The following is a 15,563-nucleotide window of genomic DNA, read 5'->3' as shown; positions in this document are numbered from 1 at the left end:
TTTACCAAACATAGGTAGCAGAAAACAAATTGGCCAAAAATTTTTTAAAAAATTGGTTTTTACATCTTTTTTGGGGGAAATTTCATATAAAAAAATGTTAAAAATATTGTTATTTTTTCAAAATAAACGCTCTTTTTTTGTTTATAGCGCAAAAAGTAAAAATCGCACAGGTGATCAAATACCACCAAAAGAAAGCTCTGTTTGTGGGAAAAAAGGACGTAAATTTCGTTTGGGTACGGCGTCGCACGACCGCGCAATTGTCAGTTGAAGTCGCACAGCGCCGAATCGCAAAAAGTGGCCTGGACGGAAGACAGCAAAATCCTCCGGTGGTAAAGTGGTTAATAGGGTTTTTCTATTTTGCGGATTTTCACTTTTCGCGGCTGGGTCCGGAACGTAACCACCGCAATGGAGGGGGGTTTACTGTACCACCAAAAGAAAGCTCTATTTGTGGGAAAAAAGGGACATCAATTTTATTTGGGTACAGTGTCGCATGACCGTGCAATTGTCCGTTAAAGTAACAAAGTGTCGAATTGAAAAAAAATGGCCTGGTCATTGGGGGGGGGTTCATTGAGAAAAATGGGGGTGTGACTGGGGGGGGGGGCCCAAAATGGCATGACACATTGCACAAGTGTGAATAGGGCTTTATACTGGCCTTTTGAAATGTACAAATGCAGCAATTTAGAAACTGGATGAAAAGTTTAGCACTGGGAAACCCTTTTTGAAAAAAGTGCATTTTATATACAACTATATAGAAGAGATCAAAATGAGGGACAAATTAGGAGGAAAGAGGGACAGTCCAAGGGACAGTCGGGAGCTATGTCAGCCTTGGAGTGCAGGCACAACCCAACTTACAAGAGAGAATGTTTGGCTTCCTGGAGTTGAGCTAAGTGTGATTTGACTTGCTGCATCCTTTTCCCAGTCACTGAGCTCCTGCAGCCAGAGGTAAGTCCTCCTAGGTCAGTCACCATCCTCCTGTATCTCTGCGCACAGGACCTCTTCTAGGCTGGGACTCTGTGGTGACGTGGAGCGCGCGCCCGATCAGGTGGAAGGAAAAGGAGGACGGGCGCGCCCCCGCCCGGGCAGTGAGAGTCGGCGGGCACGCGCGTGTGTTTTAGCTGTGGCTGTCTGACGTGGCAGAGCTCGCTCCCCTCCGCCTGCTGCTGCCTGTGCCGCCGGCTCCGCTACAACTTCCATAGAAGTATACCGGGGAGCGCAGGGACGTCACTGTCCGGACAGGTAACATGAATATACACATATTGGGGTCCGGGGAGAATGGGGGGAGGACAGGTGGGACCCAGCAGACGTGTTATTAGAAGAACATGGGATGACAGCTCTGCTCACTGATGGCTCACATGTATGTTCTATATATATGGATGACACATGTTTATATAGAAGACATCAGTCACCTATGGGGCTCATTCTACACTGCATCATCCATCGCTGTCATATAATGACCATTCTTCATACCATCACATCTATCTATCCCATCTGCGCTATATCATCGCATACCATCACCATCTATCCAAAAGACGCATACTGTGTCCCCGATCAATTTCATCCACATCGGAAAACCTGATCCTAGGAAAGTAAGCGATCCAATCTGATCAGTTAGGCTAGGTTCACATCTAAGCAGGTTGAAGTTGGTGCATTTTGTGATGCGTTTTTGCCAATAGGAAAGTATGACAGTTCAGTTCATGGAGTGGGACTTTGATGCGACTTTACACTCTCCGGCATTCAAGTAGCATCAAAGTAGTGCAGGAACCTTTGTGTCCAAAGTTGCATGTTGGGGTTAAAGTGTTTGTAAAGTCTCATGTTTTTATTTATTTATTTTTAAATAACAAACATGTTATACTTACCACCTATGTGAAGTTGGTTTTGCACAGAGAAGCCTAGATCCTCCTCTTCTCAGGTCCTTCTTCTGCTCTCCTGGCCCCTCCCTCCTGGTGAGTGCCCCCACAGAAAGCAGCTTGCTATGGGGGCACCCAAGCCGAGTCACAGCTCCCTGTGTCCATTTAGACATGGAGCTGCTACCCGGCCCCGTCTCCTCTCTCTCCTGATTTGCTGACTTTGATTGACAGCAGTGGGAGCCAAACATGACCCACTGCTGTCTCAGCCAATGAGGAGGGGAGTCCCGGGCAGCTGAGAAATTTGTGCAACATCTCTGGATAAAGAGGGGCTCAGGTAAGTATTAGGGGGCTGCTGCACACAGAAGGTTTTTTATCTTAATGCACGGAATGCATTGGGACATAGGATCCTTTAAGAGCTAGCATTAGAGTTAAATGCTAGGGATAACAGTAATTATTGGAATTAACATTATAATCCTAACAATTACCGCCAACCCTAACATTTACCCTAACTCTATCTCTAACCCTAAGATTTAACTCTAACCCTAACATTTACCCTAACTCTATCTCTAACCCAGGGGTGGGGAACCTATGTTCGGGGGGCCGTATGCGGCCCTCTAAGTCATTTGGTCCGGCCGCCCTTGCAGCTGAGTCTGCGTCTCTCAGCTGATCTGTCAGAATGGAGCCAATTCTTCCTGTATAGTTTTGGCTCTGTTCTGACAGTCTGAGTGAGTCACAGGCGAAGTGATATCAAATGCACTCCGCCTGTGACCAATACAGGAAACATCACCTCTTCCTCCAGCACGGCCCCGCTGCTAGCCAGCATTTCCCGCCAGCAGCACACACAGCAGTACCAGCCAGAGCCAGCAGTACTCACAGCAGTACCAGCCAGCCGTACCCACGAGCAGTACCAGCCAGCTGTACCTACCAGCAGTACCCGCCAGCAGCAGTTCTTTTCAAAACTTACCACCACAAAGAGTCGACTGCGCTCCAGACTAACCGACTCAAACCTGGAAAACTATTTGCGAGTAGCAACATCATCAATACCAGCTAACATCACACACTTCACCAAAGAGAAGCAGTTGCAGCCATCACATGGGGTGAGTTAAATGTTTGACCAAATATAACATGCACATTTTAAAGTTGATAATTTTGTACGGCCCCCGAATGATTTTATAAATACCCAAATGGCCCTCGCTGCGGGCGCCGCCATGATCCGGAAGCGTCTCTTCCGGGTTCGGCGGCTCCGGCTCTGTGATTGGCCGGAGCCGCGATGACGTCACTCCCGCGCATGCGCGCAGGAGTGATTTTCCGGCAAGCTGCCGGCTAGGAAAACTGAAGGTCCCCCCGGACCTTCAGAGCGCATGCGCCGCTCGCGTGAGCGGCTGCATGCACTGCAAATATCTCCTAAACCGTGCCGGTTTAGGAGATATTAATTATACCTACAGGTAAGCCTTATTATAGGCTTACCTGTAGGTAAAAGTGTCAAAAAGCGGGATACTACCGCTTTAAAGTAGAAATATAGGCAAAACTTTTTTTTTTTTTCATTTTGGATAGAGTAAGGGAGGGTTATAACTCTTGTCAGATTTTTTTAATGCCATCTGTGTCCAAATGCAGAGATTTCACTTCCTGTCCCGTAGCCAAATTGAGAAGAAATCCCTGCCAATGAAGGAAATTTCTTGGGGAACCCCATGTCACCAGTGTCCCCATTGGATTATTTACCCTCTATTACTTTTCTGGGGAAAACCCAAAATGTGGGATTTTCTTTTACTTTCACTTTTAATGGTAACAGTAAACAGGACAAATAAAGAGGCTGAATCTCCCTAACAGGGGTACAGACAGCAATAAAAACTGACAGGTGTTCTAATCCTTCTGAGCTTTATCCAAAACTAGGGAAAAAAAATTTCTTTAATTATGCTTTAACCTAAACTCTAACATTTAATACCTAACTCTATCTTTAATCCTAACCCTAGCCCTCAACCCTAACATTTATCCCTAACCCTAGCCCTTAACCCAAACTCTAAAATTGAATCCTAACTCTATCTCTAACCCTAACATTTAACCCTAACCCTAGACCTTAATCCTTACATTTAACCCTAGCCCTTAACCCAAACGTTTAACCCTAACCCTAGACCTTAATCCTTACATTTAACCCTAGCCCTTAACCCAAACGTTTAACCCTAACCCTAGCCCTTAACCCTAATCCTAGACCTTAACCCTTAACATTTAACCCTAACTCTAGCCTTCAACCCTAACATTTATCCCTAACCCTTAACCCTAACATTTGTCCCTAACCCTAGCCCTTAACCCTAACATTTATCCCTAACCCTAGCACTTAACCCTAACATTTATCCCTAACCCTAGCCCTTAAACCAAACTCTAAAATTGAATCCTAACTCTATCTCTAACCCTAACATTTTACCCTAACCCTAGACCTTAATCCTTACATTTAACCCTAGCCCTTAACCCTAACATTTAACCCTAACCCTAGCCCTTAACCCTAATTCTGGACCTTAACCCTTAACATTTAACCCTAACCCTAGCCCTTAACCCTAACATTTATCTCTAGCCCTAGCCCTTAAACCAAACTCTAAAATTGAATCCTAACTCTATCTCTAACCCTAACATTTAACCCTAACCCTAGACCTTAATCCTTACATTTAACCCTAGCCCTGAACCCTAACATTTAACCCTAGCCCTTAACCCTAATCCTGGACCTTAACCCTTAACATTTAACCCTAACCCTAGCCCTCAACCCTAATATTTATCCCTAATCCTAGCCCTTAACCCTAACATTTGTCCCTAACCCTAGCCCTTAACCCTAACAATTATCTCTAACCCTAGCCCTTAACCATAACCCTAGCCCTTAACTCTAACATTTATCCTTAACCCTAGCCCTTAACCCAAACATTTGTCCCTAACCATAGCCCTTAACCCAAACATTTGTCCCTGACCCTAGCCCTTAACCCAAATCCTAAATTGTAATCCTAACACTATCTCTAACCCTAACATTTAACCCTAGCCCTTAACCTAAACATGTATCCCTAACCCTAGCCCTTAACCCTAACATTTAACCCTATCCCTTATCTATAAACCTAGACCTTAACCCTAACATTTGTCCCTAACCCTAGCCCTTAACCCTAACATTTATCCCTAGCCCTAGCCCTTAACCCTAACATTTGTCCCTAACCCTAGCCCTTAACCCACACCCTAACATTTAATCCTAACTCTATCTCTAACCCTAACATTTGTCCCTAACCCTAGCCCTTAACCCTAACATTTGTCCCTAACCCTAGCCCTTAACCCACACCCTAACATTTAATCCTAACTCTATCTCTAACCCTAACATTTAACCCTGACCCTAGCCCTTAACCCTAACCCTAACATGCAACTTTGGACACATAAAGGTTCCTGAACTACTTTGATGCAACTTTGAAGCTACTTGAGTGCCAAAGAGTGTAAAGTGGCATCAAAGTGGCATAAAAGTCATATTACGGGAACAGAACTGTCATACTTTCCTATTGGCAAAAAACAATGCAAAAAGCATCAAAAATGCAACATTTGCATTTTTGGTGCAGGTCTATTGAAGTCTGTTGTACGCAAAACACAATCTGCTGCGGGAAAAATAGTCCCTGACCCTTTCCAAAAAACGCCTTGGCTCAAAACATATGTGGACTAGATCTATAGGAAACCATGGTAAATGGACTGTATTGTGTTTCTGCAAAACGTACTAAAAAAATGCATTGGTGTGAACCAGACGTAGGTTTTTGGCGCATGGAACAATCTTTTTGGGTCTCCCAATCATATTTCCAATCACCCATTGACAATACGATTGTATAGAAAACGGTTCCTTGTACGGTCACCATTTCTGAAGATGGGTTACAGGACTTTTATTATGGCTAAGCATGCTGGTAACAGGTGATAAAAAGACAGTCCCTGGAATTCCTAAAAATGGGCGCAGACAGATTTTGCAAAAGTGTCTGGCATGCATTCTAAAAGTGAAGCAGGGTGCGCTAAATTTATGTACCTGTCTGGGGCTTGTATATGAATATGGTGCATGCTGTGCGACTTTTAGAACGCATGCCGGACACTTTCGCAAAATCTGCCTCTGTGCGACAAAAGAAAGGTGGATTTAATTGCTTTCATTGTTTCGTAAGATACTTTTGTATGACTTTCTTACTTTTGCAAGATGTGAACTGTCTGTGTTTGATTTTGATTTTGGGGTGCTACGATGTAGAAGTGGAGAAAATTAGAGGTACCTTTGGCTCACGAGTCGCTCTCAGAACCAGAACTGTCACCGATGTTTTTTTTAAATAGGCGCAACGCATTACCAAGAGCAATTATTGTCAAAAAAGTAGCACAGCAGCTGTAGCTTTATTGAATTCCACCTGATGTTATTAATATACTATTTTGAAATACTGCGGTATTATATGTCTAGGTGTTCCTATATTTGTTTGAATATTTTTAATTGTTTGCAATGCCAGAACTTTTTTTTTCTTGTTTTAGTTTTAAAAAGAGTGAGGAATGGTTAGAACCCCTGCCAGGTTTTTATTGCCAAATGAAAAATGTAATTTAGATTTAGGCCAGTTCACACTAGCTGCAGCTAAGGGCCGTACCAGGGGGTCCGGTGCGTCCCTGTTTCAGGTGCGAAACGGTTCCGAATTTTTGGCTGAATACAGACCTGAAACCGAACAAAAGACACACAGGACCCTTTTCCAGTGCGGACCACAGCCGCCCGGAGTTATGTGAATCAGTTCCATTGAGAGCCAAGTCTCCCGTCATGCGAATTGAATGTGGGGAAACCCGGCCTTATATAGTGCCACTTTTGGCTGCACAACCTTCTATACTGATTTTGGGTCACAGTGTGGGACAGAATGTGGAATGTTAGGTTTTTATTACCACCGGGTCACCTTTGTCACTGGCATTAAAAAGTAATGGGAAAATGAGAAATGTTGGTGTTGTCACCAAAAGAAGACTGAGTGGAAACCTTCCAATGAAGGCACCTGTTCTGGTGACAGTCAAGGGCCCTTTCAGAAGAGCAGTGTCTGTTTTGGTCAGTAGGGGATCCATGAACACAATGCACACTAAGGTTCACTTCACATTGGTGTGATGGAAGACATTGCATGTGATTCACACTGAACACCAAATCACATGCGATGTCTGCGTGATGCTAAGTCAGCCATATAGATTGTATGGCTGAATTTGCATCGCATTTGGACCAAAGTCGTGCAGGACCATTTTTTTTGGTCTGCACCAGAATTGGATCGCATGGGTGTTTACTGTCCGAATTGACTGTTCGCACTGTAATATGCGAACTGATATGGGGGTGTCACTAACTTTGTATTGATATGGCAGTGTTGCCAGAGCAGGACAGAATGGATGTCACTTTTGTGACTTCCACATCCAATCAGGTTTTTCCTTCAGACTGAATTCAGACCTATGTTAGGTCTAAAGTGGAACTTTAGTCAGAAAATGAAGGCAGATCAGTTTTGACAGGCTATGCTTGCCCAGCGGGGATTGCTCTGCTGATCCCCGCTGAGCAGGTGGATGACAGGTCCGTCTCTGCTCACTGTGCAGAGACAGACCTATCAGAGTCCCACTCTCCTCTATGGGGAGATCGGATAAAAACGGTTAGCCTGTCCATTTTCATCCGATCCCATCCGATTCGACCCACTGGACGGATGGCGAATGATCGCCATACGTCTGTTTTCAATGGATCTTGTCAAATTAGAGGCCAGGCGGGTGTCAGCAGACATGTCTGCCAACATCCGCCTCCCTATATAGAAGAATGGGTTGCCTGATCAGGTCCGTCTGAAAAATGGACAGGCGGACCCAGTCGGTCCAATTGTGTGAAAGGGGCCTAAGTCCTGCTAGATTACTTCATGCTGGCCCTTTTTGCAGGTATAGCTATGTAAAACATTAAAAATAAGTGCCTATAATGTTTAAAATCCAGTAACACACTGTCTCACCCTGCTCTGCACATGCTCCGGTGCTCTTTTTTGGCATTGTGCTGAAATTCAGAGCCAATAGAGGCTGATCTGCTTACAGCATGAAGATTTACTGCTGCTCAGGGGCTCTGGGCTTCAGAAAAATTACAGCCTCCAGCAAGCAGAAACGGGAGCAATACTGGAGGCAATTTACAGCACACACTCATTTTGGTAGCATAATTATTTATGTGCTCCATCCATCTTCCCATCAATTCTGACCAGCTTCCCTGTCCCTGCTTAAGAAATGCATCTCCGTGACATGATGCTGCCACCACCATGTTTCACAGTGGGGATGGTGTGTTTAGGGTGATGTACAGTGTTAGTTTTCCACCACACATAGCGTTTTGCTTTTAGGCCAAAAAGTTACAGTTTGGTCCCATCTGACCAGAGCAATTTCTTCCACATGTTTGCTGTGACCCCCACATGGCTTCTCGCAAACTGAAAACAGACTCCTTTTGGCTTTCTTTTGGCTTTCTTTTAACAATGGATTTCTTCTTGCCACTCTTCTATAAAGGAGAGATTTGTAGAGCGCATGCCTAATAGTTGTCCTGTGGACACATTCTCCCACCTGAGCTGTGAATCTCTGCAGCTCCTCCAGAGTTACCATGGGCCTCTTGGTTGCTTCTCTGATTAATGCTCTCCTTGCCTGGCCTGTCAGTTTAGGTGGACGGCCATGTCTTGGTAGGTTTGCAGTTGTGCCATACTCTTTCCATGTTCGGATGATGGATTGAACAGTGCTCTGTGAGATGTTCAAAGCTTTGGATGTTTTTTCATAACCTAACCCTGCTTTAAGCTTCTTCACAAATTTATCCCTGACCTGTCTGGTGTGTTCCTAGGCCTTCACAATGCTGTTTGTTCACTAAGATTCTCTGACAAACCTCTGAGGGCTTCACGGAACAGCTTTATTTATATTGAGATTAAATTGCACACAGGTGGACTCTATTTACTAATTAGGTGACTTCGGAAGGCAATTGGTTCCACTAGATTTTAGTTAGGGGTATCAGAGTAAAATGGGCTGAAAACAATTGCACGCCACACTTTTCAGATATTTATTTGTAAAAAAATTTGAAAACCATTTATCATTTTCCTTTCACTTCACAATTATGTGCCACTTTGTGTTGATCTATCACATAAAATCCCAATAAAATACATCTACATTTTTGGTTGTAACATGACAAAATGTGGAAAATTTCAAGGGGTATGAAGGCACTGTATACATCATCTGCCCATAGGTCTAACATTAACCACTTTGCCACTGAGTACCGTAGTACTACTGCGGCAAAGTGGCTTGTTATCGTCTGACGACGTAGACCTACGTCGTCAGACACTCCCCCTTGTGGGCGGCGCTCGCGCGCCGCCGGAGGCTCGCTCCCGCTGTATTCAGTCACAGCGGGAGTCGGGCCAGGGGAGGAGCAGCGGCGATCGCCGCTGCTCTGCCCCGATCGTCGGGGATCTAGTGTGGAGATCCGCCCGCCTGTGTAAACACAAGCGGGCGGATCTCCCAAGTGACAGGGAGTGACAGATTGCAGGGTTCAGCATAGCTGAACACTCCGATCTGTCCCTGTGTCACACAGTCACCTCCCCACCCACACGTCAGTAAGCACCAGGCATACATTAACCCCACCCTCTCCAATAAAGTTAACCCCTTCCCTGCCAGTGTCATTTTTACAGTAACAGTGCATATATATAGCACTGATTACTGCAGTAATGTCACTGGTACCCCCAAAAGTGTCAAAAATGTCAGTCAAGGGTCCGATCTGTCCGCCGCAATGTCGCAGTCCCGCAAAAAACATCGCAGATCGCCGCCATTACGCGTTAAAAAAAAAACACCAAAAATGACAGAAATCTTTCCCTTTGTTAGTAAACGCAATAACTGTTGCGCAAACCAATCAAAATACGCTTATTGTGAATTTTTTTACCAAACATATGTAGCAGAAAACGAATTGGCCAAAAATTTAAAAAAAATTTGATTTTTACATTTTTTTGGGGGGAATTTCATATAAAAAAATGTGAAAAATATTGTTGTTTTTTCAAAATTTACGCTATTTTTGTTTATAGCGCAAAATGTAAAAATCGCACAGGTGATCAAATACCACCAAAAGAAAGCTCTGTTTGTGGGGAAAAAAGGACGCAAATTTCGTTTGGGTATGGCGTCGCACGACTGCGCAATTGTCAGTTAAAGTCGCACAGCGCCGAATCGCAAAAAGTGGCTCAGACGTAAGACAGCAAAATGCTCTAGTGGTAAAGTGGTTAAGGTCCCATTCAGATATGCAGATCTAATCTATTCAGAATTCCAGTGTGAAAGGGCCTGAAGAGGGGGTTCCCTCACGTTGGTGAGATTTCCTCCCACTTCCTGTGTGTCTACAGCACAGAAAGTGGAGGCAAATCTCCTCAAAGAGACATAGGTGCCAAAAAAAGTCTGACAGGGGTTTTACCTTTCCATTATCAATCCAAAATTTAAAAAAATAGTTTGAGCTTTTACAGCCCATTCACACCAACAGGTGAATGGCTTGCTGTATAAGGCCCCTTTCACACAGGGGAGTCAGTCGGCGGACTCAGTTTTTCTCAGCGGGGATCGATCCACCGATCCCCTGCTGGGCAGGCGGATGGCAGCTCTGTCTCCGACCTGTGTGTGGAGACAGAGCTGTCAGGTCCCCACTGTTCTCTATGGGGGAATCGGTTGGAAACGGACCGCCTGTCCGTTCTCATCCGATCCGATCCGCTTGACGGATGGAAAATAGGGTTTCCATCCGTTCAGATTTCAGGGATCGGATTGGATGTCAGCGGACATGTCTCCACTGACATCCGATGCCCCATAGAGATGCATGGGGCATCCGTTCAGATGTGCCTGAAAAACGGACAGGCGGATCTGAGCAGTCCGCCTGTGTGAAAGGGGCCTAATGCATACCTGCTAATATACATTGTACAGGTGTAGTGTGATGGGTTGTTACAACACATCTCATTTTTACCTTTTTTTTAAAAAAAACTTTATTGAAATGTCACAAAATGACATTTTACTAAGCACTATGCATTACATTGCAATGTTGTGTAGTCTGTTCAAAAATGTATCCTGTCCTTTTTTTCAGTGCTCACCAACACATGCCGGTGTGGATGGAAACAATAGAACATAATGCAATTTGCCTTGTCTATGTGTTGGGACTACGTAGGGCAATGCTTGGGTTGGTGTGAACAAGCCCTTAGACACTTTATTAGTTACAATTTTGGGCTTATTAAAGTGCCTGTAGATTCAAAAGCATTTTTTTTCGTTTTGGATAGAATAGAGAAAGCTTAAAACTCCTGTCAGTTTATTTTTTTGCTGTCTGTGCACTACTAGAAAAATTTCCCTTCACTTCCTGTTCCAGAGACACAACAGGAAGTTACAGGAAATCTCCCAATGTGAGCAATATAAGGACTATCCCCTCTTAGGTCTTGTTTAGACTTGTGCTGCCTATTGAAGAGCAACCTGCAATAGAATACTCTTTAGAGGGGATTCGACAGGGCATGTTTTAAAACATTAAATACCGAACCAACGTGCCGGATCACATTTTCGTGGGCAGTACTACTGTGGCATGTGTACACCCTCTCCGCTGCCTTGGCAGCTAAAGGGGAAAGCGGTTGGGGGTGGTAAAAATGCGCCTCCACCGCACATTTTTTCCTGCCCACCTTCCCCAACTGAAAGTGTAAACAAGGCTGTCCCCAGAAGTTTTCCCTGACCTTTTCTCTGTAATAGTGCTCACCTCTACAAACAGTAGGGTGAATCTCCTCAATGGGGACACAGACAGCAGTAACTTAATAGAGGGTCTAACTATTCCCCATTCTATTCAAAACTAAAAAAAAAGTTTTACTTAGAGATACACTTTAAATACCACAAAAATGACAAATACAAATGGTGTGCAATGTAGAGTATCCCTAAGCAACCAGTAGGAATATTTTTTACTGTAGCTAGATAAATTGGTATTGGTTACTTTGGACACGTTTCATTAATCCATCTCATATGTCAAAGATAAATAAATAAAAAAGAAAATGGATTTTGTAAATCACTGCACAATATGTACATTTCCTGTGTTTTATCCCTTTAAGCATGTTGCTAGAACAAAAAAAAACTGTTGATGTGCCATAAATATAATGTGCTCCTACCTTCTGCTTTAACATGGCCCTGAATTCCAAAGCACATGGTGTCAGCCCTGCCTGCTTTATTTCTGATTAATACCAAAAACACAGACCTCTTCTCATCTCCAAGCTCCCTCCTCATATCCATAACCCTACTTGTTCACAAGCAGAGAGCACAGGAAATGTTTGGCTTACAAGATTTCTGGCAGGTTCAACAGGATTTTCTTTTACTTATTACAGGTATATACCATAACCCTTTCTATGGTATATTATAAATATAATTAAAGGCAAAACTTTTTTTAGTTTTGGATAGAGTGGAGAGAGATTAGAACACCTGTCAGTTTCTATTGCTGTCTGTGTCCCAGTTAGGGAGATTCACCATCTCCACTTGTTTACTATTATCATGAAAGTGAAAGTAAAAGAAAATCCCAAATTTTGGGTCGTGCCCAGAAAAGTAGTACAGGGGAAATCCTAATTCCTCTAAAGCTTGGTTCACACTGGGTTCCTGTACTACTTCAAGGCGACTTTTATCTGACTTGTGCCCATAGATTTTAATGTAAGTTGACGAGAAGGCCTGGCACGCAGTCCCTGCTCTAATTCATCCCAAAGGTGTTCTATCAGGTGGAGGTCAGGACTCTGTGCAGGCCAGCCAAGTTCCTCCACCCAAAACTCGCTCATCCATGTCTTTATGGACCTTGTGCACTGGTCCAAATCATTTCGTGGAGGGGAGATTATGGTGTGGGGTTGTTTTTCAGGGGGTTGGGCTTGACCCCTTAGTTCCAATGAAGGGAACTCTTAGTGCCCATTCACACTACCGCGACTTGTCAGGCGACTGGTCAGCCTGACAAGTAGCGGTCCATGCAGTGCTATGGGAACCATTCTAATAGGAGCAGCTCAAGTCGCTCTGACTTAGAAAGTAGTTCCTGTACTACTTCGGGGCGACATCGGAGCGACTTGCATTGACATTCATTATATGAAGTCCGTGCAAGTCGCGCCGAAGTCGCGGTGCACGTGACTTCACAGGTCGCCCCTGAAGTCGTGCCTCGGTAGTGTGAACCGCCACTTAAGGTGTCAGCATACCAAGAGATTTTGGACAATTTCATGCTCCCAACTTCGTGGGAACAGTTTGGGAATGGACCTTCCTGTTCCTACATGACTGCACTAGTACAGAAACAAGGTCCATAAAGACATGGATGAGCGAGTTTGGGATAGAGGAACTTTACTAGCTTGCATAGAGTCCTGACCTCCCTCAACCCAACACCTTTGGGATTAATTAGAGTGGAGACTGCGAGCCAGGCCTTCTCGTTCACATCAGTGCCTGACCTCACAAATGCACTTCTGAAAGAATGGTCAAACATTTCCATAGACACACTCCTAAACCTTGTGGACAGCCTTCCCAGAAGAGTTGAAGCTGTTATAGCTGCAAAGGGTGGGCCAATTCAATATTGAACCCTACGGACTAATGCCTCGTACACACGCAACGATTATCGGCCGACCGATCGTCCGACTTTTGTCCCGAGTGTTGTTTTGTTGGTTGGAATGTGCCTAGACTGCACACGAATTTTCTCGGCCAACAAAAACCAACTGCAGAAGTAATGTCATGTGCTTGTTTACTTTCCATGTGTTTTTTCTTCTCTGAGCATGCCCAGTTTTGCTCATCAGATTTTTGTCTGCCGAAATCTGTACTGACTGACGGAAAATTGGCCATTCTGTTGACGGCCAACAAAAATTTTATAGTCTGCACACCAGATTTTATTCGCCCGAAAAGTCAGAGTCGGTTGTCGAAAGCATCATACTAACAAGCCGAAAATCGGCCGATCGGATGTTGGCTGAAAATTCACGGCCAATAATCGATGCATGTGTGCGAGGCATAAGACTGGGATGCCATTAAAGTTCATGTGCGTGTAAAGGCAGGTGTCCCAATACTTTTGATTATATAGTGTATGTGTTAGTTGGTTGGCAAAAAGTTAAAAAGAACCTGTGATGATAAAAATAAAGAAGCTGCCACTGCAGACATATAGCTAGATGTTAGTCACATTCAACTGGACATTTTGTCAGTGATCCATGAAGACCTCAACAGAACAAGTCTAGTTGAATGTTGCCAACTACTACTACTAATACTACTGCGACTACTAGCTTTCATCCTGATCCAGATTCTCCTTGCACAATTTTATTGAAAATGTTTGCTAATATGTTGCAAATCTGACTTTGAAGAATTCTTATTTCTGTAAAAATAAAATGAAAAAGTCCATCATACAATGGCAGCATTGTGTTAATACTTTGATGTTTTTTTTTCTTGGGTGATTGGAAGCCAGTGGAGGGATTGGCAGAGATTGGTGGCCAACGCTTGACGGTTAGTAAGGTGGATGAGTCTGGCAGCAGAATTCATAATAAACCAAAGGGAGGGATAACTTGTTTAAAGATAGGCCAATGAGAAAGAAGTTCTAATAGTCAAGGTGAGAGATAATAAGGGACTAAGCCTGGTGGCATCTTTTTTCAGGAAGGGACATATTTTGGAAATGTTTTGGAGGTTAAGACAACAGGATTTTGGCACATTTCACCTCTTAACAGACTACTTGCCAGAGCTGAATGGTGGTTGTGGTTATTAGTCCAGAACAGGGGTCTCCATACATTCCAAAACAAAGGGCCAGTTGGAATGTAAATGGGAAGTTTGACCAGTGGGAATAGAAGTCACCATAGGCTTAAAAAAATTATATAATTAGTGTCAGGGTGAGGAATAGCACCCCATTATTGGTGTCAGTGGGAGAGTTGGTTCCCCATTTCCGGTGTCAGTGGGAGGAATAGTACCCCATTGTTGGTGTCAGTAGGAGGAATAATGATCCATCTTTGGTATCAATAGAAGTAATTAGGCCTTGTTTTAGTGGGAGGAATTATAAAAATTATTTAATTAGTGTCAGTGTGAGGAATAGCACCCCATTACTGGTGTCAGTGGAGAATTAGTTACCCATTTCCGGTGTCGGTGGGAGGAATAGTACCCCATTGTTGGTGTCGGTAGGAGGAATAATGATCCATCTTTGGTATCGATAGAAGTAATTAGGCCTTGTATTAGTGGGAGGAATGGTGCCCCCCCAAGGGCCAGATAAAGGCAAGCAAAGGGCCAGATCCAGCCCACAGGCCGCAACTTGGAGAACCCTGGTGTAGAATGACAAAATATTCCGTTTATTTAGCATGTTCTGGACATTGAACACTTAGCACCGGTTCAGGACATCAATAAGGAGGTCCCCTATAGTGGATAAGTACTGTATCAGTTCACACTGGGGATGATTTACTGAAGGTACTGCTGTCTGTGTCACCATTTGGGTAACATCTCATTTTCATTTCTAGTGATCACACAGGAATGGAGGACAGAAACCCCAAAAGAGGCAGCAATAGAAACCTACAAACTGCAATAAAAGCCAGCACTCCAGTGAAGTCCAGATGAAAAAGTTCTATACCAGAACATACAGGAACATTTTAGGAGCATGTTGGCCCTCTTTATTAAGATAACAGAAAATAACAGTTGATGGTGCTCCCGAAACATTCGTGTATATTCTGGTATAGGACTTCAGAAAAACCTTTTCATCTGGACTACACTGTAGTACTGACTTTTTCTGCAGTTTGT

General features: G+C 43.9%; 1 protein-coding gene across 3 annotated transcripts in view; it reads left to right on the top strand.

Moving 5' to 3' along the window:
* The first annotated feature begins 1,083 nt into the window (after positions 1 to 1,083).
* Positions 1,084 to 15,563, top strand: part of SEC24D (SEC24 homolog D, COPII coat complex component) — a 181,486-nt gene continuing 167,006 nt past the window's right edge. For 2 of the 3 annotated variants that reach the window (XM_082243001.1, XM_082243000.1), the window contains exon 1: positions 1,085 to 1,236. The gene's annotated coding sequence lies outside the window, so the exon portion shown is untranslated. Of the gene's footprint in view, positions 1,237 to 15,563 lie in introns of all 3 variants that reach the window. The other variant, XM_082243002.1, reaches the window with a different exon arrangement.

This window comes from Pelophylax lessonae (genome assembly GCF_965119305.1).
Source record: "Pelophylax lessonae genome assembly, chromosome: 1".
NCBI classification, from domain to species: domain Eukaryota; kingdom Metazoa; phylum Chordata; class Amphibia; order Anura; family Ranidae; genus Pelophylax; species Pelophylax lessonae.
This window is presented reverse-complemented; position numbering and strand designations above follow the sequence as displayed.